Below are 24,270 nucleotides of genomic sequence, written 5' to 3'. Positions count from 1 at the left end.
TTCCTTCCTTCCTTCCTTCCTTCCTTCCTTCCTTCCTTCCTTCCTTCTTTCCTTCCTTCCTTCCTTCCTTCCTTCCTTCCTTCCTTCCTTCCTTCCTTCCTTCCTTCTTTCTATAAAGAAGCCACAGATCATGGAAAGAAAAAATTGTCCAACGTGACCCCAAATGAGTCACGGACAGGCTAGACCTTGTGACAAAAAGCCTTGTGCTTCCTCTGCTGTAGGTGAAAGGGTCCTGGGAGTCAGTTATGTTCCACCTCGAGACTGCCCCGTTTGAGGGAAAGAAGGTGCCTTTGATGGTGGCAGTCCCCCGATGGGCAGAAGTGAGCCTGCCGCCAGGCCTGGGCAGGGAGTGAGTACGCAGGGCAGACTCAAGGAGGCAAGGGACTAGGGGCTGAGGGGGATGAAAGAGCCATGGTCAATGGCTCCTTTCTCTGTCGGGAGAACAACCTCTTCTGACCTACTCAAAGCTGCAGCCGCTGTGATGTGCTGGAATGGCACCCACATTGTGACTTGGGGGCTCTGCTGTCCATGCCACTTCCCTCTGGGCTGCAGACAACCTCACAGATAGGCCAGATGTAGTCTAAGCGGCAGGAAGCCTCTTCTTCCCAAAGAGTTAGAACTGCAGCAGGAGAGACTAAAGTTAGATATGAAGAGGGACATCCTGTCTAGAGAGGATTCCTGGGCTTTGTGCCAAGGAGACTATGGGCTTTTCTAACAGTGAATTTTCCCAACGGCTGTCTAGGAAGACGTTTACCCAGAGGCAAGGGATTGGTCCCAATGACCTCAGAAGGCTCCTTTGGGTTTAAGATTTCTATGAATTAAAGTCTACGAGGATAAAACGTCTACATGTGCGATCCTGGGGCCCTGGCTTGTCCCCTGTGGGCGGCATGATCCTGAAGGACCTGTCATAATGTCATCTGTGCAGTCGTACATGCAAACATGCCGAGCGTCACTCTGTCTAACGCGGACCTCGGAGGTAGTCCAGGCACGTTGGGCAGCACAAGGTGAGCAAGAGGGCGAACGCAAAGGCCCCGGGTAATGCCGACAGCTGAAAGGCCTCAATTAGAGTGAAAGGAGTTATCTGGTATTTAAATAATTATTAGATTGAAGGAATAATCATGGGTTTGAGCTGATTTTTTCCCCACTGTCACCCTGATGGCGTCTATAATATTATTATTCAAATGCCCATGATTCTCATTGAGGAGAGAGACCAGGAGCAAGAGGAGAGAGTGGGGGAGGGGGCAGTGAGCACTGAGGGACAGGAGGGAGGCTCATTTAATCTCCATGCGACAGGGCTGCAGGAGGTACGATTAGTCTTTTTCTTATTTCAGCTGTCACTCATGCACAGACACCGAAGATTGTTATTAGCGTATTTTATGCACGCGATTTAAAGGGAAAAGGGGGGGGGTTGTGGGGAGAGGGAGAATTTCCTACAGAAAATAAAGCGACCAAAGGAACAATTTAGATGTCACTGCTATACCAGCTGGGTTTGCTTCATTAATCGAATGTCATTTTTTTCCCCAGACTCTGTGCTGTTATGTGAAGCTAAGTGACTACATCTCGCCCCGGAGCGAGAGGAAGAAGGTGAGGGGAGCCAGAGGGGGCAAACGGGCCTCTGCCTACCTGGCCTCTTGGCATCTGACCCTGAGGAGGTGGGATCCATGATACTGGATGATAGGGTGGTGCTCCGGTGTGTGTCGTCGGGACAGCTTCTGGTGACAGTTTCTACCCAGCCACCGGCTCTCACTGTGAGCAGGGAGATGCCCCAGCAGTCTGTCCCTGGGATTCCTGTCACACGTGGGTGGGCCAGAGCCAGTGGCCAAGCATCAAGGAGTAAGAGAAGGCAATGTGGGGTGGCCCTAAGAGTCCCGGCCAGCAGTGAGAGAGGACCCCATATTCCAGGCGGTGAGGCAGTGAGGGTCTGGGTGACCAGAGCTGTGTGCGCTTCTCTGCTCCAGATCCCATGTGATGACGTGACAGCAAGGGACTCGACCTCTCAGAAGGCACAGTGGGCAGAGGCAGGGTGACAGGGCAAAAGTGCAGGGGCTGGGTCCCGGCAAGAAAGGCAGGGAGGCAGGCGCTCGGAGTTCAGTCATGAACCCCCCGAATTCGTGTGTTGAGGTCCTAACTCCCAGTGCCTCAGAATATGACTGTTATTTGGAGAACAGTGACTTTATAGAGGTAATTAAAATGAGGTCATTAGGTTGGGCCCTGATCCAAATGACTGGTATCCTTACAGAAAGGGGGAAATTTGGACACAGAGGCATAGGCACAGAGGGAAGAAGATCAGGTGGAGAGACACAGAGAGAAAGAAGACGGCCCTCGACAGGCCTAGGAGAAAAGGCTGGCGCTGACCCTCCCCTCGTGGCCCTTGCAAGGAGCCGCCAGCCTCACAGACACGACCTGTAGCCTCCAGAACTGGGACAACACATTTTAGTTGTTGCAGTCCCCCCGTTGGTGGCACTTTGATAGAGCAGCCCTAGAGAACTAACAGAGCGGGGGTGGGGTGGGGTGGGGTGGGGGGGAACAACGTTCTCTACCATCTTGGCTGGGGGTTGGGGGGAGGGTTGTGTAGACAGGCCCGTGCAAGCACGCGCGTTTGCGTCTGCCATCGCGGGCGAAGTATTAGAGATGTCAATCTCCACGTCTCCGTGGGAACTGATGGCAGCAAACACACCTCCTCTTTCACCCAGCACCAAACAGAGGCCCAGAGACCTCAACCGCGCGGGCTTTCACCACTTCGTCCCCAGTGGGATCAGAGATGGTATTTGCCGTCTCCCATTTGTGGGGCTTTTCCTGCAGACTGGTTCCCATTCTCTCTGCTGCACCTGCCCAGAGGAGTGGGGGTGTCACCTGCAGACCCTTAGAACCCTATGGGATATTCTGTGACTCCTTCCAACCCACCCCAGCTCCTCTCCCAGCCCTGTTACGGGACCATTGCTTGTTTTTACACCAGGCAAGGGGTTTCTGTTGTTTTTGTTCCCAGCTCTCCCCGTGGGCTCTGATGGGGCCCTGGAAACCACACCAGCTCTCCCAGGGCCTTAGCAAAGCATGCAGTGTTTGTCCTCTCCCCCCACAGGCTGTAAAAGCTTGGAGGTGTCTCCCTGAATTATGAAGGGTTCCAAAGACACATACACACTTGAGGGCCGGTGGAGGGGAGGGGGCTCGGCTCCTTTCTGGGGCAGTGCCGGGGCTGGCTTTGCAAAGTCAAAACAAGATTCATTACCCTGGGGCCAGAAGCAGGGAGATACACCGCCTGACCCTGCAGACCTGCCCCATATGTCATGGGCCTGTCAGAAATCTCCCAGAATTCCCTTTATTATCTAAAGGTCGCCACCCGGGCAGCGCTGAGAGAGCCCATGGTCTAAACTAAACTACAAGAGCAATCAATTTCAAGCAGCTGCCTGCCCCGCCACCCCTCCCCCGCTTCCATGGGCTCTGCCCTCTTCAACCCCCTCTGGGGGATGGCCAGGGAGGAGCATGACTGGCCATGGCCACCCCACCCCTGGGGCAGAAAGAATTTCGGCAAGTTAGCGGGACTCTGAACATCCAGCCCTGGGAGCAAGCCTGCCCTCTGCACTGCGTGGGGCCGTGAAAGGTCGCTCCGCTTCTCCCCTGACTCTGAGCTGGCCCCTGCTTCAACCATCCTAGAAGTGGGGTTACTGTTCTGGTAGGCATTCTGGGATGAACGGACAGAAAAAGAAATTCTCAGTCTCCTTCCAAAGGCAGGCTAGGCATCAACGTGGGGGATATGGCTTTGCTAAGCCGAGTCAGAATCATGCTAGGAGCCTTCGTACCCCAGGGGCCATGGGTAGCATAAAATAGCCACTGCTATTTGCTTCCTATAACACAAAACAATAAAGAAGAGCTACTGTTATTATGTTATTTATTAACCCCTTGCTGTGTGGCACACTGTGCTAGATCCTTTGCATACGCACTGGAGTTTTGTGATTATCTTGAGAGATGGGTAGTCTTCTCCCCATTTCGCTGATGAAAAGCCCAAATCTCAGCGAGGCTGAATCACCAGACCGGTGTCATTCGGCTAGGAAGGAGGACCTTCTGATGGCCATGTTTTCCCCACAATTCCGCTTTGCCTACCTATTTAGATGTTATTTTTCAACCAAACCCTCTTATCACTGGTCTGGGAAAACCCAGTAGAATGTTAAGGAAGATCTGGCAAGTACTTTATTTTAAAGGTCAAAACCTGAGCCTCCCATTTTATTTTGGTAATGAAGCAGGGCTGGGATGTGTGGGGAGGTGTGGGTTGAGATATCTGTTACATGGTGGATTTTGGGGCCGTTTTGTGGCAAGGGGTCTGCTAGCTGGCAAGTCACCCTCCAGAGACATTCCAAATGATCTTTCCAAGGAGCCTGGAGACATTATCTCCTGCCTTCTCACCCCAACCTTACTGAACACGGGAGAGCCACGGGGCTCTGAGGTTGAAATGGGGCAGGAGAGCAGGACACAGGGTAGAAAGTGCCTGACTAAATTGTTAAATAAATTACGGTTACTCCACATAATGGCGTATTATGCTGCCATTAACTGTAATGTTTTCAAAGAATAATGACACAGCTCCAATTCACAGCAGCGGGAGAGAAAGGGAGAGGAAGAAACAACCCAAACAAAACACCAGGCGTTCACCTCGGCTCTCTGGCGATGGCCTGGCCCTAAACACCACTTGCTTTCCCTGCAAGCTGCCCCGTCTTTCCTCTCTTGAAGGAAAACTGTAATGACCCTGGCCATTCCCTGGCACTTCCTCCTTCTCGAGCAGACCCTCCTGCCTCTCTGCTCCCTGGTGGCTCCCAGAGCTGGCCACTGACCACTGACATGCTCCAGGGACAAGGAGCACTCCCCTACCACTGTTGCTTCGTCCTCATGGCAGGGAAAGAAGGGAGCCACTGGGGCCAGATCAAGGTGCATTTTTAAAACCCAGCCCTTTTCCAAAAGTCAGGCTTTCCAAAGTTCAAGAGTGGGTCTCTTTACCAGCAAGCCTGGTGTCTCCTTGAGACATGTAAGACTGGCCCAGAGACGATCCGTGGACACAGACTCTGGCAGCGAAGATTTGGCCACAAATCTCCTGCCCGGTATGCCTCGTACTGCATCATTTCCTGTGCTTCAAACTCCTTGTCTATTTGCCAGGCACATGGCCAAGTGTGATATCCACCTATGGCAACTCCTTCTGTTGCCCAGATACACTCAAGGCTGGACTGCCAAGTACCCAAGTTCAAGTTCTTCCCAAGCTGGCTCTTCTTTCTACAGCTTCCCTTTCCCCCTCTCCCAGAGTGACTCCACTCCCAACAAACCGGTTCACGTGCTGAGTCCCCAGGACACCTTGCAGAATTTCACGGCCACAGCTGCTCTCCCTGGAGCACCTCTCTCAACTTTCTTCTTGGCTTATCCAAGCCCTGTGCGTCCTTCAAAGCTGCAGGAAGCCTCTAGGATATCCCCACCCCTAATCACCTCTCTCTCCTCCAAAGTCAACCAGAAACTGTTGTTTTTAGCACATGCTGCATTGTTGTTGCTGGCTCGCTTGTTAGATGACTGTGTGCTATCTCTCCGTGGAATTAGAGGCTCCCAGGTAAGAGTGTAGGAATAATCTTTGTGTTCTTCGGCATCCCATGCAGGGGTAGCATGATGCCTCTCACTCAGTTCTGTGCTCAGAGCAGGGGAGAGCGGACATGGAGATGCTCATGTGCTTTTCTCAGCGACTAGTCTGCCCTTAGACGAGGCGTGAACTAACGCGCTTGGCTCAACGATTTGCCGTAACTGACAGAGGTAATGAAGAAGGGGTGAACCGTTCGGGAAGGTTCATCTTGAACCCGCTGGGGAAATAGCAAAATGTCACTGGGAGGTGGGTGAGGTGGGCAGAAGGATGAAGAAGAATAGGAGGGGCCACCAGCTCTGTCGGTGAAGGACGCACAACACAGACAGAGCTCGTGCAGGAAAAGGCAAGAGAGCTCAAAGACACAAACTGAACAAGTTCAAAGATCACACAAAATGTGTATAATAAATGGCCAACTGACAGCGAGAGTGATCAAGCGCAGAGTGGGGTGGGGTGAGAACCCCCTCAGAAGGCTCCGGAACAGGGCTCTTCTGTAAGGGGGTCAAATGGTGCGTGTGGCCAGGCAGCAGGCAGAGGGAAGACACTGTGGGCTTTGGGAACAGACCTGGGCTCTGGTCTCGCTTAACCACTTCCTACTTCGGTGACCTTGAACCTGTTATTTAACCTCTTGGGGCCCTAGTTTCCCAGCTGTGGAAGGACACCTCGCGGAGCTGTGGTGAGAATCCATGAGACAATGGGTGTGGAAAGTGTTCCGCAAACTCTCTCGCTTTGGATAAACACCAGTGACTCTTGTTTCTGTTTTTGGAGAAACACTGCACAAGGACATCACCTCCTTGGCAGCAACTGGCTGCCCAAGTATGTGCTGGTGACAAAGGCTGGAGGCTCTGTTTCAGCCAGGTGACCGAGATTCTTAGGACGGGGAAGCTCCCGAGGCTCTGGCCTCTTGGGAGGACCTGGGTGCCGCTGCTCCCTTGTCGCTTTTCTCCCCAGTTCCCTGGGTCCCACGCTTTCCAACTCACCGCCCACTTCCTCTGAACTCAAGGGTGATTTAAGGGCCACTTCTGCTGCTCTTGGTGATTCATCCAGGTGCCCTTGGCGGGAGAGAGGGAGGGAAGGAGGAAAGAGGAAAGTCAGCCCTTGGGAGGAGGAGAAGGAGTCCATGCTGAGGACGGTCCCTGGGCTGGAGCTCCGCATTCTCCGGATTTGTCCCATACCGGGTCTGGCCAGCATGTGGGGTGAAGTCCCCCTGTCTGACCCTCCCCTCCAGTGCTCTTCTGGACTGACAGCCAGCCTTCCTATAAAAAGTTGTAACTCCTTTTAAGAGGAAGCTTCTTAAGCAGGCTGTGTCCCCACCCTGTACCTTCCCACCTTCAGTTTCTATTCTTCTCCTCTCTTTGTCTGAGACTCAGAGCTCCTGCCGAAAAGATCCCGAGCTGCCAGGCAGCCGCTCTTAAGGAACAGGCACGTTCACACCCCTGCACACGGAGCAGGAGGAGTGCTCTGGAGCTGGATAAAAGGGACACATGTGGACCGGGAGGGGGCTGCCAATCCAGAAAGAGTTCCATCCACTGAGGGGGCTTGTCGGTGCCAAGATGCATAAGCACGCGGTCTGCAGGACCCCTACCCCCTGGAGCGGCATCAGCCCCTCGGTTGAGACCCTTGTCATCCTATCAGCTCGCGATGTCTAGGACCCCAGCCCTTCTGGGGGGGAAAGTGAAGGACACAGTTATCAGAGAGGCTGACACGGGTAGAGAAGAATGTGCTGGAGGGAAAGCAGGGGGAATGCAGGCTGGTGCAGCACCGGGGGGCGGGGGGGGGGGGGAACCTGGGCCAGGAGATGAAAAGAACTCCCTGAGTGAGAATCTGGTCCCGGATGATGAATGGGGTGTGAGAGAAGAGCCTGGAAAAGGGTAAACAGCCAGGAGGGAAGCAGGAGGGAGGGAGGGGTGAAGAGAAAGAATGTGGAGGTCAAAGAGCAGAGAAAATGCTCTCGGAGTGATTGATTCAAGATCCAACATGTTGCACAGCCGGATGGGTGCACACGTGCATGCAGATGTGCTCAGCCACGGCCTCCCCTCCCACGGCCCTGCCAAGGTGTGAGCAGGTCTGCTTCTCTGCCAGACCCACTCTGTGCCCTCTGGAAAACCTTTCTTCTGCGGTTGCGTTCTCAGGACCCAGGACACCCACCCCCCGCCCATGTAATAGAAACTGCCATTTGCGCAGTGATATCAGAGCTCACTAAGAATGCCCCATATGCAATGTCATTGGCGTACCCCTCCCACAGCCTGTGCGGGAGAGCCTGGTCATACTCGGGATGCCCTCTGGAATGGGGGTGGGGTATCAGGAGCTCAACTCAGAGTTGAGATCTTGAGGACTCCTTGGGAGAGAGGGAAGGGCCTGGTGGGGAGCTTCTGGCCACCACAGAAAGCCATTCGGCTCCCACCCAGCCCTGGCTGGTGGGAAGGTGCAGGGCTGGAGACAGCCCCCAGGGCTGGTGCGGGTGGTGGCTGATGGAAAGATTCCAGAAGCAGGACTTTGTAAGGAGAGAGGCTGGGATACCAAAGTCTGCAGGGCCTCCTACCCACTCTTATCTGTGGGGCAGAGAATTAGCTGCCCCTGCCCCTCTGAAGACCTACCCATTTCCCCCAGTCCCGGCAGGCAGCCCTAGAGGAGAGAACAGGCAGTCCCTACCTGCCCCAGGACGTCTCTCCACCCACCTTCTCCCAGCTCTCTCCCCTGGCCCTGCTGCTCTTCAATTCCCAGCCCTGGCAGATCACTGATTAATTCGGGGCTGTTTAATAACCCTTCCATTTCGATGAAACAAGCTGTCTTGTTTTCTTTATTTTTAACACTGACTTTCGTTTCTTTGCTAAGCATCGTACTGTCATTTAAATTTCTCTGTCTCCAACCAAGCTGATAATAGACTGGAGTGAGCAGCTGCTTCCGTCCTGTTTATGACAATGATTAGAAGTTAGAGCTGCATAAGCAGAGAGCTGACCAAGACTCCGTTCCGCAGGTCTGCCCCTGCTTGTGGACGGAGTGCTCGCTTTCATGTGATTACGAGAATTTTGGCTCTGGGGGAGACCAGGGCTTAGCCCAGCCTAGCCTTGCTGGCACCATGCTTGGAGGAGAGTCGTGGGGGTGAGGGGCGAGAACCCGCTCTGTTTGCTGTGAAATTAAGGCCAGCAGCTGCGGGGGTCGTCCTCACAAGCCCTGGGCCAGCACTCCACTTCACTTCCAACGGAGCCTTTTTCCTCTGTTGTATTTACCGAGCAGCAAACAGGGACTCCAGGTTACAAGGCCTGGAAGTGGGTGGGGATCTCAGCCATCACCCATTGTCCCTTTCTGCTCCACAGAGGAATCCCTTCTTGAGACCCGGCTGTCATCTGCCAACCTCTGTTTAAATTCCCCAAATGCAGTAGGGCTCATTCCCTCCCTGGAGGGTCCCTTCTGGTCAGATGGCTCTGGTTAATCCCTCTCTCGTGCCCCCCTACAGTACTTACACTGAACTTGTACGGGCATCATTTCTGTGCATCCCCTGCCTCCCTTGCCATGTTGCAAGCCTGTCACGAGCCTGGACAGGGACATGCCTTCCTCCTAGAACACTTGGCACACAGCACATATTTAATAATTGCATGTTCAATCAAATGAAATCATATTGCACCCACTTCAATCTCTGCAAGTAATGTACCTTTCTTCTACCTGGGGGCGGGCTCCTGGCGGAGCGTCCCTGTCTTTTTCTACCTGAGCAAGTGTCCTGCCTCTTCCTGTCCTAAGGGTAAAAATGGCGCCTTCCCAGGGGCCGGGGACCCTGCTTTTTCCTCCAGGCCCTGAGGGACTGCACAGCTGGTGGAAGCCTCGGCCAAGAAAGCTGCAGGCATGTGGAGGGAGCCAATCAGGTGGCCTGGACCAGGTCCTCTGGATCCTGGTTGCCCTGCTCATTCCCTCTGCGTTGGCCCTGGCTGCCTGAGAAAGCTCACAGGTGCATGGTGCACAAACTCTGGCTGGCCTGCCGCTCCCCGGCAGCCTCCCCGGCAGCCTCCCCGGCAGCCCCGTCGGCAGGCAGCTGCTCTGGCCATTGTTGTCTCACCCTCTTCAAGTGGTGAATGCTGAGCCTATAGAGACCGAGACACAAACAGTGCCCACAGTGCCTCTCGGGGAGGGAGGGGCGGCCTGGCCTTGCCAGAACCATTGACTGTGCAAATAGCAAGGCTTGCAGGGGATGGAGGAAAGCTGGTTGGAGCAATTGAAAAGAGGGGGGCCTTTCTCCACCACACTGTGCAGCTCCAAGGAGAGGCAGTCTGGGTGTCCTAGCGCCCGCAGACTGGCAGAGAGGGGGAGACACTGGTTCTCAGGGACTACTGCTTCACCGTGAGCTGCCTGCCTGCTCAAGCCTGAGGTGGGGGGGTGGGGAGAGAGAGGCGCCTGGGTGGCTCAGTCAGTTAAGTGTCTGCCTTTGGCTCAGGTCATGATCTCAGGGTCCTGGGATTGGGTCCTGCATCAGGCTCCCTGCTCAGTGGGGAGCTTGCTTCTCCCTCTCCCTCTGTGTGCTCACTCTCTCTCAACAAATAAATAAAATCTTAAGAGAGAGAGAGAGAGAGAGATGGGGGAGGTCGCTGGGCAGAGCTGGGAACTGAGAGACTGGAGGAGAGTGTGGCTAAGGGCTCAAGAGTGCTGGGTTAGGCTGGGGCAAACACACCTCCTTGCTCATGGAGGGCCGTGAAGGGCCTCTTGCTGGGTGACTACTCAGGGCCATCTACTCACCTGGTTTGGACACGGGTTTCACATCTATGATATGAGCCTGAGTAAAAGCTGCTATCAAATACTCAGAGACAATTTCCAGGTATTCTACATATAACACCCATTTCTTTTGTAATTCAGGTTGTTTTTTCAAAAGTGATTTACAAAAAAAAAAAAAAAAAAAATCAAGGCGCCTCGTCACACTGATTTTTCACAGCTGGTTCTTGGACAATGCTGTCAATGCATAGGATTCTCTCCTTCCAGGGCCTTCCCGTGCTCTGCACTTCCAACAGGGGATAAGGCTCCTTGTGCCTCAGCTGCACGGGGCGGGGGAGGGGGGGCTGCCGCTTGGGCTAAGAGACAGCAGCTGATGCATCTCAACCAGCCATCCTCCCGTTCTGTCCAGTGATCAGCGCTGGCCAAGGATCCAATCCCTAAGGCCCAAGGTCCAGCGTGGGCTCTGGAACCCAGCTCCTGCCAATGCCCTTCATGCTGAGTCTGCCCCATTAATACTCACGCTCTGAGGAGTTCTCACTGCAGGAGAGATGCAAGCCTTATTGCAGGCAGGCAGCCAGAGGCCTATGAGATCTGCCCCTTCTCCTGCCATGGGAGGCTGACTCCCAGAAATATGCCAACTTACCAGTTCTACGACAGTATCGTTCATCTCAACTCTTACAGCCAAAGCCACCGAAACCCTAAGGGTAGCACATTCAGAATGTTCAGCCCCACTGAACATTCAAATTCAAAATCCAGCCCCACTGAACATTCAAATTCAAAATCCAGCCCCACTGGTTAAGTGTTACCCATGAGCCATGCATGTGGCCCCAATGCCGGGGTCACTACTTCCTTTCCTCTCAGTTTCCAGTCTCCACTGAGACTTTTATGTATTTTTATATATAAGAATCTTTAGCATATAGATTTCTTTTAAATAAAATCTTATTTTCTCAGAAAGTTCCAAACAAATTCAGAGAGAGGGGGAGAGAGAGAGAGAGAGGAGGAGAAAAATGTCCCTAGCTTGGCTTTATTCCTGCTCCAAATTTTAGAATAGTTTTGCACATTTGCAACAATTGTCATTTTTCCAAATTCCCTAACTATCTCCCTATGCCTGGCTCTAGAAACAAAGGGAAGTGAGGGTGCTTGGGTAGTCATGAAAAGCATTCGTTCCTGCTGTAGAGATGGAGAAACTGAGGTACAAGATTAGGGGCAGGAGCTGACTCTCCTAGAGGGTCTCATGGCTCCCTCTCGCCTCCCTCCTGTGATCAGAGAGCAAATGTTGAATGACCCCCAGTGGGCAGGTGAGGAATCTTTTAGGAAGAAGGAAGAGTGATAAGTGTGAGGGAAGGTCCTTTGTTCCTGTGCATTAGGACCTTATTCTGACACCAGACCCTTCCTGGCCATCTGTTCTGACACCCTTCTCGGCGAGGTGGGGGGGGGGGCAAGCGTCCTACACAAGGGTGCCAGGTGTGGCTTCCCAGTGTCACATGCAATTCACATCATTCCCCGCAAGTGTCTCACAGCTGGGTCCTCTGGTCCAGAAAGCTGGAGGGCTCCACACCCTGGGGGATCCCTCAGAATCGGGTGGTGGACTTGAAATGTGTTCATTTGGTGTGGGTTTTCATTCCGCAGAATGTCAAAGGACTTGGCAGGAAGGTCTAGGTGGCTGGGGTGAGGGTGGGCAGGCCAGTCTTGTCAGGCGACTGTGAGGTCCTGACCCCCCTCTCTCTGGGAATGCACCACCACCACCGGCCAACATGGCCCATGCGGAGAGCAGGTAGAGCTTGCTGACTCAGAAGAAGGCCATCATGTCTGGGGACAGGGAAGGAGCCTGGTCTTCCCGTCTGGCTTTGACCAAGGCTCCTGCTGAGGACCCTGAAGTCGAGAAAGTAGGCTCTTCTCCCTCAGGTATCTCTGTTGCTCAGGAGAAAAAAAAAAAAGGTGGGGGGGAAGCCAGGGGAGCAGTCAAGGGAGGTGGGAGGTCAGAGGCCAACGTAATATTTACCCAGCCCGGCCGAGGCCTTTCGCTTTTATGAAGCAGGAAACCACTTCAAAGCAGAAACATCCCCTCTTGCCACTTCTGTCTGCTCTCTGGTCCCCCTGCCTTTACAGGGCAGGCAGGGGCTTTTTACCTCCTTTTCCTCCCTTCCTGAACCTTCCCTCTCGCCCTTCATGGGAGGAGCCTCTGCTCAGAGAAGTTCCACAGTTTGTCCAGGGGCGCAGAGCAGTGACAAAGCCTGGGGCTTACCCTGAGAGTGAGTGGCCTATGACTTTGGGACATGGGGCAGGCGCTGGGTTAGTTCCACAACCAGAGCTGAAGGCAGAAAAGGAGGACAGGCAGAGGCCCCAGACACTGGAGTCTAGTGGTTCCGTACACTGGGGGGGTATCATAAACTTTTCTCTTCACACACACACACACACACACATACACACACACGTATATATCATATACACACACAAATATACATATATTTACATATATACGCATAGATCAAAGGCCTCTTGAAGCCCCAAGCATGCCCCCCACGCCCCCACCCCATCCCAATGCAGGGTCTGCCCACCCCAGATCTTATGTGACCATTTTAAGATGCAAGGAGAGTATGGCCATCCACTACTGGATTGGATAAAGTTTTTCCATTGAGTTGAAATCTTCCTCCTTTGAGCCTCCTTCCATTCACTTTCCCTGCCTTCTTTCTGGACAGAAACCTTAAAAAGAGATTGGTTCCTTCTCCAAGGTAGGAAACAGGGCAGAGGTGGCTGGTGGACTTGGCTTGCCTGCCCAGCCAGGGTGTGGGGTAAAATCCAAATTTTTTTCTCCTCTCGGGTCTGATCCATTTAATGAGTTCATTCAGGTAAGAGTGGGTGAGTTAACAGCAGGATTCTGGACACTGAAATGTGAACACCAATGAGTAATAACATTTCCTGATGAACCACGTGGGCATTCTGCCGCCAGCTCAAGAGGACCGGAAAGGGATGCAATTTGCATAGAATGCGGTGTGGAAAGCCCTCAGGAGTGTGGGCCATGGAGAGCTTGCTCTCGGATGTTGACTAACAGAAACAGAAAACAACAACGTGGCTGTCCCTTGAAAATCCCAGAGAATGAGAAGAATCAGGGGTAGTTCTGAGAAGCTGAGGAATGGGACAATGTTAGACAGTCATTCTTGACAGTCAACCAAAATTGTCAGGCATATGAGTCTCTCTCCTGGAAATCTACACCTTCCACGGACCAGAGCCAAAGCTTCCAGGAGCTTCTGTGCCTTCACTTCCCTGGCCCCTCCAGTAGACCGGTAACTCCATCCTGCCTTATACTAAAGTTTCCTTGGAGGATCCTTGGCTTAGGTAATTCCCGCTTCCCTGCAGCCTACTGTTCCTCGGAGGGATGATCTCTTACTTTTCCATCTTTGTTTTGGAGCTACGACATTGCTAGCACTGCGCAAGGAAGTGATCCACTTCTGTTTGTTTAAATGTAAATGGATCCCAATGTCTGCTTTTGGTGTCTTCCTATTCGGTTCAGTGCAAGGGCAAGATGGGTGGTGCACCAACCCATATACCAAGGGTAAGGTTGGAGGGGTGTCCTGGGGTTCTCCCTCATCCCCTCTTCCGTCCCCGGCAAACCCAAACAAGCAACTAAGGTGGGAAGGGAGGGTGCGTAAAGACAGGAAGAGAAAGCCTGGCGTGAGCTCCCTGACAGTGCAGACAAGCCCTGGAGGCGCCTCCGTCCCCCCCTCTCCCTCTCCCTCTCCCTCTCAGCTTCAGAGAGAACTTGTTGTGGGGGGCACGGAGGAAAGGGACTCATTCATGGGCTGTTCACGCTGAGACCCAGGATCCCTCCCCTCTTCCTTCTCAAAGACAAGTTGAACTTTCCGAGGGCACCTCCACTGCCTTTTATCTCTCACACCGGAAGTCATTTTAGCCAAGGAAAAGCAGGATTAAACTTTCATACATGATACATTTATCTTGTTTTTCTCTTTTCTTTTCTCGCTCCTCCCTTCCCTCCCTCCGCTTGACCTCAGGTAAACAGGAGCCAAAGGGAAGTGAAGATGAGGCATCAGAGGCTGGTATCAGATCTGAAAAGATGCGACTCTCTGGCCCCCTGCCTGTCCCCAAACTTCAATCTTTTTCCAGACCCTGTTGGACAGTTATTATCTCCTCAGATGAGAAAAGCCTCTGGACTCCATTCCCTCTCCATACTGTCCTCTGCTGAAATGAAAGGGGGGAATTATGATTCAGAGAAAGGCTCCCACAGAGAATATGAAGACAAAGATTAAATCAGCGATGCAACGTTGACATGCGTTCAGTTCCTGAAAAGTCTTTCTAAAAAAGTCTCCTCAGGAGCAGTTTTGCCACCACCCGGGAGGATCTCAAAAATCCACACTTAAGGAGCTGGAAGGGGGTGTGGGGGGGCAGGCATGTGAAGTCCTGGGCTTGGGCCAAGAACTTCTGCTGCTGATAAAGAAAGGCAAGAGCCTCTTGGCGGGCAGGCCAGCAGATTGCTGACTCGAGACGGCACCCCCCTCCCCGGGGCCCACCCCCAGACGCATCCTGTCCGGGCAGGCCTCTCCCTAGCTGCACACCCGGCTGGGGCACCTCCACTTAATGCGGCAGACGCCTTTCCCAGACGGCGGCCCAGAGGTCCCACTGGCAATAGGACCCTACCAGTTGTAGTCTCTGGGTAGTGACAGCTGGGAGTTTCTAATATATCTATTTTTTTTTCTTCTCTCACACACACACACAAAAAAAGCACAAAAACCACTGTTTAGGGCCAAGCCTGGTTTTCAAGAGCCCCCTCTAGTGGAGATAACCTGCTACTTCAGCTTCCCACTGCAGCCCAGATGGAGCCTCCCCTTGCCTGGGAAGACGGAGCCGAGCTCCCTTCTGCCTAGACTGTTCTTTTCCACTTGTTTTCTGTGTTTGCTCTCAGCTCTTTGTGCCCCGTTCACACTGTCAGTCTCTCTGGCCTTATCTTCCTTCCCTGTCACCCTGCTTCTCTGTGTGTCTGCGACTGTTCCTACATCTGGACTCGGGCTTTCCACGTGTGTCTTTGCCATGCATCTTGTCGGTCTGCATGCTTGGTTCATCGGCTGGCTTTTTTTTTTTTTTTTTTTTTTCCTTCTTCTGAAGTTCAAGGCGCCAGGTCTGATGAACTGGAAATGCTCTGACATGGCCTTGGATCAAATGACCCACTCTCAGAGAGCCCGAACAGGGACCTGCCAGCCAGAGAGATCACAGAAGCACCAGGACAATCCAGTGTTCCTGGAGGAGAAGGAAACTTGCACAGAAACTCTCCCCTACTCCGTGCCCCAAGCAAACCTGGGCCCTGTGGGTTGATACATATGTTTGGAACATTGTTGAACCTGAGCTTGGCGCTCCGGCTTTGGGGTCTTGAGTGGAACCAGCCTGCTTCCTTCTATCACTTCTCCCCACCAGCCCCCCTACTTCCTGGTCGCTGAGAGGCATGCTGCCATGAAACAGTAGGCAATGCCTGGGTGAAGGGACAGGGGGTGGGAAAAGGGTGCCCCTGCCAGGGAAGGGGAGGGAGGGTGGGTGGGGGCCAGGACTGAGCATCCGGCTGGACCAAGGAGGGGAGACAGCGCACATGATCTGCTGAGCCAGAGGGGGCTGCAGGGAACACCTGCGGGGCTTCTGGGTTTCTGAGACCCATCCTTTCCCCCAAGCGGGAGACCTGGCCAAGGCAGGGCAGGGGGTTAATGCTTAACCAAGTGTAGGAGCCGGGAACTTGTGCACAGCTCAGGCCTAAGCTTTCTCTTTCCGCTCTCACCTTCCCCTCCTCCTCTTCTTTTACACCCTCGCCTGGTAGGGACCCTGCTCCCTGACAAAGAACTTTCTCGCCTCCATTTCTGCCCTCGGAATTCCAGATGGAACAGTGTGGAGCTAGATAAAGAGGTTCCATATGCCCCAGTGCCAGGGAGTGGGGCCCCGGAGAGCCCGAGGGCTAAGCCGAGGAGAAAAGGGGTGCCCCGTTCTTACCATCCGTCCCTCCCAGGGCGCCTTGGGACCAGCCGTTTGACCCCGCGAAGAACTGCCTTTCTCTGTCTCTGCAGGGCTCACCTTTAGAAATGACCAAAAAAGAAGTGGACGCACACCCAGCCTTCATTTCCTCTAATCAGGCATGAAATCTTTGTAACTAAGTGAAAAAACTGTTTCCCATAAGGGAATCCGTTCCATTCATCATTGTTGGAGCTGAGCATATGTGGAGGGGAGGAAGAGATATTATAGTCACATATAGTGAACTGACAACAGACTGCCCCTGGGTGAGGGTGGTGGCGATGGGGCTGGGGGTGCAGATGAGCGGTAAAACGACAGCACCTCGAAGCCTGTTTCCACCAGTTTCTCTGTGGACAGTCCTGAATTATTTGTAGTTAACAGACTGTAACACAATGCTCCGGGCTCTTTACGATCAAGAAGGGGGTGGGGTGGGGGTAGGGGCTTTGGCTGGGCTTGGAGCTCCTTACCTCTCCATTTGCCACGATGGACAGAAGAATATGGGGCCCCAGTCTGTGTGTGTGAAGACAGCTGTGTGGCAATGTGGAGAGACAGCTGGGGGGTTGGGGGGGGCTGTTACTGCTGGGGACAGGAACCGCCTCCCCCCACAACAAACCTCGTATCTTGGGGTGGCAGCTGCAGGAAAGGAGGCAGGATAGAGACTATAAACCCCCAAACAGTGAGAACTCAGCACTGTAAATATTCCATAGCACCTGAACAGGTGTGCTTCCACTGCTGCCGGCTGGTGCCTTGTATATTTAACAGCGGCCCTCCTTGCCCCTCCTGCACCTGTGCTTTCCGGTATCTTACCCATGAAATAAAGATTAACGGAATCATCGGAAGTATTCGCAAATGGGAAAGGGGCCTAGTGGAGAAGTAGCTGTTCTTGGAGGGTTTTCTTGTTCACCTCATTTTAAGCACAGACTCCAGCATACCAGATGGGGAATTTACACATTTACTACACCTGCAACTTTTGATGGTCAAGCATGTTGGGGTGGGTGGATGCTCCCCAGCTCTTTGGGGACAGGGATGGGTACTCAGGCCAGCTCTGAAAGGGGAGTCACTGACCTTATAACGACATGGTTTCTTTTGGGGGATGGATGTGCGACACCACCGTTTGCTCTTCATTTGGACTTGGATTGAAAGACCAACCAGCCCCTCTGCCCTGCTGTGGGGTGCCCAGACTGTGGGGTACCCCAATCCTCCTGTTCTGTTAAAGAGAAGGGCCAGTGGGGGGGGGAATTCTCCTGCCAGACTCATGACCCCTCGGCAGAGGAGACCTTCTGGTACCTTACTTTACCCCTTTGGATCCTGCTGATCCTTAGCAGCATCCCCACTGCACATCGCTCCAAATGTCATTTCCATTTAACTGCTTTGCAAGCCAATTTGCCCCATTCTAATGCAATTTGCTGAGGACAGGGAAGGAGCAGAGAGGGCAGTCTGCGCTGCTCTCCCTTTATCAGCGGGTCCCTGAAGAGGGAAAGGCTCTTTCAGGTAACGCAGGGAGGGCAAGTTCTGGGATGCGGAAGTGGCGGGCAAAAGGCAGAAATGCCAGGTGGAAGAATGGAAAAGAAAAACAACCTCACTAGGATATCTTGACAGATCTTTCTCAGCTTCCTAGGTTCCCTACCCTCTCCCATCACTCTACACCGGCCCCCCATCACCACCCCCTAGGCCAAGGAGGACAGCTCACAGGTAATTATTTCAAATGGTGCTGTGTGAGGTGAGGGGGAAGTTAATGAATTCTCCTCTCTTGCAGGGAGGTCAGAGGAGAGAGGGCTGCTAGCAACTCCAGGAGCTTTCTGGGGTGACTGCACAAAACTTGTGCATTTCAATTAGGAAGAGCAGAATTCCTCCGGCCAGAGCCATCTCTTCTGGGGCTCTGTCGCTCTGTTGAAGGCCCCAGAATCCAAAGCCTGCCCAGAAGGAAGAATGAAGTTTCAAGGTCTGGGAAAGAAGCCCAGCAAGACAGGAGCCTGCTTCTGTGTTGGGGGGGCGAGGGCTGAACTTGACTCATCTTAAAACGACCAGCCCAGCCCAGATACCCATCTTAACTGCTCACAAACCTTGTCCACTGTGCTTGTGAATAGCAGGACGGGAATGAATGGATCCCCACATCTGTGTGGGTTCCTCTGAGCTGCTAGAGCCCCAGACCACTGCCACAAGCTACAGCTGGTACCCCCCCAAACTGGTCGGGTCCCTATGTCCCTTTCATAGACACTTCTGGTACGCGACTGTCACCCTAGGATCTTACATTCCTACAGGAGACCTGATCAGATTCCACTGCCCATTTCATGGGGCTCTCATTCCTAGACTCTTAACGGACCTAGCACTCCAAGTCTTTTACCCACCTCACCCCCCATCATCTCTCACTCAGAGCTGAGTTTGAGCAAGCAGCTCCTCCTAGGGCAAGGGTCATGCCGAACAGGTGGACATTTGTCACGGACCTGGAATGGCAGTTTCTGGTGACTCTCTCTTTGCTCATCCTGACCAGGATTAATATTTACAGAGACTACCTGTGGGATGGATAAAAAGAGCTAGAATGTTCTAAGATCCCTCCATCACTTGTGGGGTGGGGCAAGAAGGAATGCATGGAGGGAAGTATTTTCGAATGGCTTATAAGGAGCTTTTCGGACCCTGGGCCATCTCCTACTTCAGCCCCCAGCCCTCTCGTGCTGCTCAAACCAGAGGATGGTGTTGATGGGTGCTTGACCACGAGGGAGCACAGAGAGGGTCATGGAGCACTTAGCCCCACTCAGTGCCTTGGACTCGCTCCCTGAGCCTCACGGACCCCGCGCAGATGATGCATTCCCTTTCCATTCCCAAGTCCCCTGATCCAAAGGAACGACCAGCGGCCGCCAAGGACTCCGGCACCAGAGTGAACGCCCCCAAATCCAGCGCTGGCCACAGTGGCCCCGGGCTCCCTTGCTCGTGCCAGCGAGGCCCGCTTTGGGCGCCAGCTCTCGGGACAGCCCCGCCGCCTCCGTGCTCCCCAAAGCCGCAGAGTGCCAGCAGGTGCGCGGCGGAGACGCGCCGCGGAGCGCCCTCCCCGCCAGGAGCTAGCGGCCGGCCGGGAAGCCCCGGGCGGGAGGCGGCGGCTCTGAGTCCGCCCGCACCGGCGCGCACGCCGCGTTCTGGCCCGCGAAAGTGGCCGAGCCCGCGCGGGGACTCGCGCGCCGCAGCCGAGCCCCCGGGCCCGGGGCCGGGACCCCGACCAGGCGGCCGGGCACGCGCTCGGGGAGAGGGCGGAGGGCGCCGGCGACTCGGAGCGCCCGGCCCCAGGCGCCGCTTACCCAGCTCGCCGACGTCGGTCTGTCCTTCCGCTCCCGGCCGGTCCGCCTCGGCCGCCGGCTGCCGAGGGCGGCGCGCTGCCCCTCTCGCTGCCCGCAGCTCGCAATCACGGGGACGACCAAATCCACATGGAGTCCAAATTCATTAAAATCCACGTCCAGCCGCCAGCCACTTATCTGTATTCCTGAAGTGGCCCCTCGGTCTCCGGTCCGCGCGCCCCTCAGTCCCCCGTCGCCCCGCAGCAGCCCCGCCGCGCGCTGTCGCCGGCTCGCGGGGGGGACCCCGGAGGCGCCGAGGGGGCGTGTGGGGGTGGCTGGCCGTGTCTCTCCTGGGGAAGCAGCAAAGCCCCGGCTGTCTTAGGATTTTTCCAGCGCGACTTTCCGGGCTCCTCTGACATCAGCAAGCCCGGCGCTTCCTTCCCTTCTTGCTCCCCGGTTCGGTCACAGTCCCATTTCCTCCGGGAACCTGGCTTTCTAGATCTATTTCGGGGCTGGCTCGGCTCGCTCCGGCGCCCGCGCTCTCCACCGCTCCCCAGCTCGTGGGGTCTCTCTCCCGATCGCTCGCCCTCCGGGCTGACAAATTCCCAGCAACTGCGCTCGGCCACCCTCCCGCTCCAGTCTGGCGCGGACGCCGCTGCGCCCGGCAGCTCCGGCTTCCACGGTGGTGGCGGTGGCGGTGGCGGTGGCAGTGGCGGTAGTGGTGGTGGTGGTGGTGGTGGCGGTGGCGGCGGCGGCGGTGGCGGTGGCGGCGGCGGCGGCGGCGGCGGCGGCGGCGGCGGCTGAGCCCACAGCGCCGGCCTCCCTATATTACCATGCAGCTCATTATCATAGAGGCCGCGCGCGTTAACCCCCTCCCTGCCGGCCGTGCCCGCTGGCCCGGGGCCGCGCCCGCGCCCGCCGCTGGCACCGCCGCGCTCGTCAGCCCCCTGCCCCCGCCCCCGCCCGCCCGGACTGCCTCCTCGGCGAGCTGTCAACAAAGGAGAATCAGGTTTGGCATCGGGAGGCCGCCGGCTGCCCGCCCTGAGCCCAGCTCAGCCCGGACCTACCGGCCACCTTAAGTGGCCAAGGGGGCAACTAAAATCTGCCAGGGCCTGGGGATTTGGGTGGAGGCCTTGTGAGCTCAGCTGGCGTAGCCCCCTTGCGAGGAGCTCAGGACGCCAGCAGAGTGGGTGAGGGCAGTGGGGATGTGCCCCCCGCCACCGCCTTAGCATCACCTGTCACCGAGCCCATCCTGCGCACCTCCCTCTTCATCTTTGAGTGAGGGGTGAGTGGGGAGGAACGGGCCTTGGCTGATGAGGTTGAGAAGGGGACCTCAGAATCCGTGGGAGCAAATTTTCTCTGGTAGTGAATTTCAAAAAGCCAACAAGCTGTCAAATGAGGTTTGAAGTTGTTATTATTATTTTTATAATGCAAAGGTGAGCTTTGCTCTGAAGCTCAAGCTTCCAGCTCTATTAGGGATCCTGGGCACCTGGCAAGTGTTGGGGAACCAGAGGGGCACTTTCCATATTCAGGCCCAGGCCCAGGGAGCTTGCCTGGCAGGGCAATCAGAGGTGGGGGTAAGATAACTTATTTTAATAACCTAAGGTGAGAGGTTTCTGGATTCCAGATGGCAATGCCTCGGTGGTTTTACGACCATTGATTCCGTGCCATAGAGTCTCAGTATGTCCGCAGTGCCTGGACGCGGCTTTCCGAAAGAGGCCTGCAAGCTAGACCCCAGTGAGTTCGCAGGATCTGCGTAGTCCCTGCTCGGGATTAGAGCACACGCGAGTTTACTCAACATGTTCAAGTATTCTGATAAACTCCATATACTGCCCTCTGGTGGCCACAGTCGTCAGTGGTATAAACAGGAAAAAAAAAAAAATCACTCCTGGGAGCCCTGGAGGGAGTCCGTGAAATTCTCTGAGCAGGAGCTTAAGAAAAAGGGTGGTGGTGGTTAGAAATTTAGACTCACCGGTGGTCTTGCACAATCGTCCATTCAACACAGTGTAGGATGTGCGTGTAGGAAAATCTAGGCTTTACTTCATCCACAGAAATTAGCTAATTCTTCAGAAGTTTTTTCATCATTGTAATTAGGTGAAATTTGTCTCCCTGTGACTTTCACTGGTTATTCCTGGTGGTGTCCTGTGGAGCCACATAGAATCCGTCCAAGATGTTTTCCCTGATCCATACCTGCTTTTCTCTTTGAACTACTTTAGCATTTATTGTTGGCATCCCTCCAGGCAATTATCATAAGTTACCCCATATTATTATTTATTTCTCTTTATAAGTAGGTCTTGTCTCCCCATCCAGACAGTCTTGTCTACCCTCTTATCTCTGAGTAGACTGAATATAAACCACACTTTATTAAAGAATATGATTTGAAGAAGATGTTAGAAGATTTTAGAACAACATTTCTCCCATTTGATTGATACATGGAACATCAGTCTGTCCAGCTACCCCCAAGACAGCCAGTGGTAGGGTTGAAAATATCCAACTGATAAAGCTTGAGGCTGAAAATTAGGACCCTCTGGTTCTAAATCAAATGTTGTGTGACCCTGGAAGGGGGTCACATCTCTTCCCCATGCCTCAATTTAATCACATCTTAGGAAGATTATAATACAATTTAAATAATTGTCTCATACCACCTCCCCCACCCATGGTCCAGAAATAAATCCTAAATGAGGAGCAAGACAGGATAAAATGAAACAGACCCCTCCACTCACCGCATCCTTCATCCTCAGCCTCCCCTGTGCTTCCCAAGTGCAGGGAGGGGAAGAGAGAGCAAGGAAGAGAGAGAAAAGACAGGTGGAAGAACACACTGTAGGCAGCATAACACAATATCGCCAAGTTTCCACATTGTCACTGAACGCGCTCTAAGACCTGAGTCCTGTGAGATTATGGGAGTACCTATGGTCAGCATAACCCCCAGAAGAACACTGATCCAGTCCACTGGGCTGTACTCTGGATGAAGCACACTTAACATTTCTGGGCCTCAGTATGTCCATCTATAAGATGGGAATTTCTACCTTCAATCTTCACATAGCTGGTGGAACTAAAATGGATCTATGTAAAACCATTGGAAGAATTAACAGCATCATTAAAATGGAAAGATTTTTTCATATTTTTAGTCCCAATAAGCTAGAATAAATATGGATCTTATTAGTTAAGCACATAATTATAACGATATATCTTAGGAATAAAGAAAGAACAACTCAAGTTCATGGTTTGTATTTAAATATAACATCCCATGTGGCAATGACAATATACAGGAGCTTTCAGTCTTTAAAGGTGCTCCACTAAGCGCATCCCTTTGATCACTGCGTATTCATTCATTCATTCATTCATTCCATAAATATTATTTATTAACAGTACATTTATGAGATTTCTTTTTTTAAAGGAATTGTATACAGTACATGATTATCTCTTCATATGCTTTTTAAGGAAATCATGCTAATAATCATGCTAATAGGCTCCATACCCTCAGACCTGTCTATGTCTTCGTGGAACTCGAGTTTTCTGGTATCTATGTGGCCTTTGATGTCTTCTTCTTCATCCTGTCCAGCTGGTGTCAAACCCATCACTCCTGGGGACTCAGGGAGCCTCTGCCAATGCCTTGCAGTTCATCCTCATTTCCATGAGGACAGACGGTCACAGCCCAGCACAGTTCTGAGCACGGAGATTTATTTAATAAATACTTATCACATGAATGGATGGATGGATGGATGGATGGATGGATGGATGGATGGATGGTTGGATGGGCATCTGTTTGTCTTATGCCAAATTCTCATCTTTGGAAAATCCTAGTAAGTTCAACAGGGTTCTCCTCCACCCCAGCCCGCCCACCTGGGCCAGTGGTGGTGCTCCTGAAGCCTCACCCCTGCAAAATCATCTGTGGCTGCTTCACTCTGTTATCCTGGGCCCCCCACCCCTGCCTGTTCTTTGCTTGTCATTAGATGGGTGACTTGGGGAAGAAGATCAGACAAGTGGAGAGGACAAGGCAACAGCATTCTAGAAACAGAGCTGGGTTTTTTGTGGGAGAAATGCGTAAGTATTTCTCCTGTGGAGGGCAAGTCTGGTTGAGCAGCCCTCCTCAGGCTCTGGAAAGCGAGACTTAGACTTTGGGGAGAAGAGGCCCAAATGGGCAGCCAGCAGATCCCCAGAGGGAGTTCTCGGCCACTGCACCAGCTCCAGCCCCGAAAATAGACGCCAGCGCAGTAGCCCCTCAGATCCCTGGAGGTGTTTTTGGTGCTGGAAGCCAGCCATACTTTGGCAGTCTTTCAGCATTAAGTCTGCTCCCTTTCAGAGGTGGAGGGGGGTGGGTGGCAAGCCATCCGCGTTTTGCATGGGAACGTTGCCTGTGAGTGTGTGTGCGCATATATTTAGGGTGCCTGGAGTGGGATGGGGGCTGGGCCTGGGAGGCAGTGTGCCCTGACCGCTGCGGTCAGAGGTCAGGGGCTCACGCTTGCCAGTGTCAACGGGGGACATTTGGGTGGTGTGTGGTCTATAACCAGGCTTGCATCTAGCTCCCAAAGCTGGGGCCACTGCTGCCACCACCAACTCGAGCTATCTCTACTCCAAATGCATATCATCTCTCAGGTGCCCTCACCCCGAGTCTTCCCATTTCAAGGCAGGGACATGTTCCCCTCGTGGGTGGGCCCTTCTGTCTCCCATGTCGTGCCTCACCTTCGCCCAGCGGACCCT

The 24,270-nt window shown here is 53.7% G+C and overlaps 1 protein-coding gene across 12 annotated transcripts in view; it reads right to left on the bottom strand.

Moving 5' to 3' along the window:
• Positions 1-19,732, bottom strand: part of PLXNA2 (plexin A2) — a 209,639-nt gene extending 189,907 nt beyond the window's left edge. For 11 of the 12 annotated variants that reach the window (XM_025878096.2, XM_073900246.1, XM_073900245.1 and 8 more), the window contains exon 1: positions 19,594-19,732. The gene's annotated coding sequence lies outside the window, so the exon portion shown is untranslated. Of the gene's footprint in view, positions 1-6,582; positions 6,604-19,593 lie in introns of those variants that run through there. The other variant, XM_073900244.1, reaches the window with a different exon arrangement.
• Between the last annotated feature and the right edge of the window lie 4,538 nt (positions 19,733-24,270).

Source organism: Callorhinus ursinus, unplaced genomic scaffold, assembly GCF_003265705.2.
Source record: "Callorhinus ursinus isolate GAN/ISIS: 27379988/994484 unplaced genomic scaffold, GSC_fseal_2.0 scaffold13, whole genome shotgun sequence".
Taxonomy (NCBI): domain Eukaryota; kingdom Metazoa; phylum Chordata; class Mammalia; order Carnivora; family Otariidae; genus Callorhinus; species Callorhinus ursinus.
The sequence above is the reverse complement of the archived record's forward strand: the minus strand, read 5'-3'. Positions and strand labels throughout refer to the sequence as shown.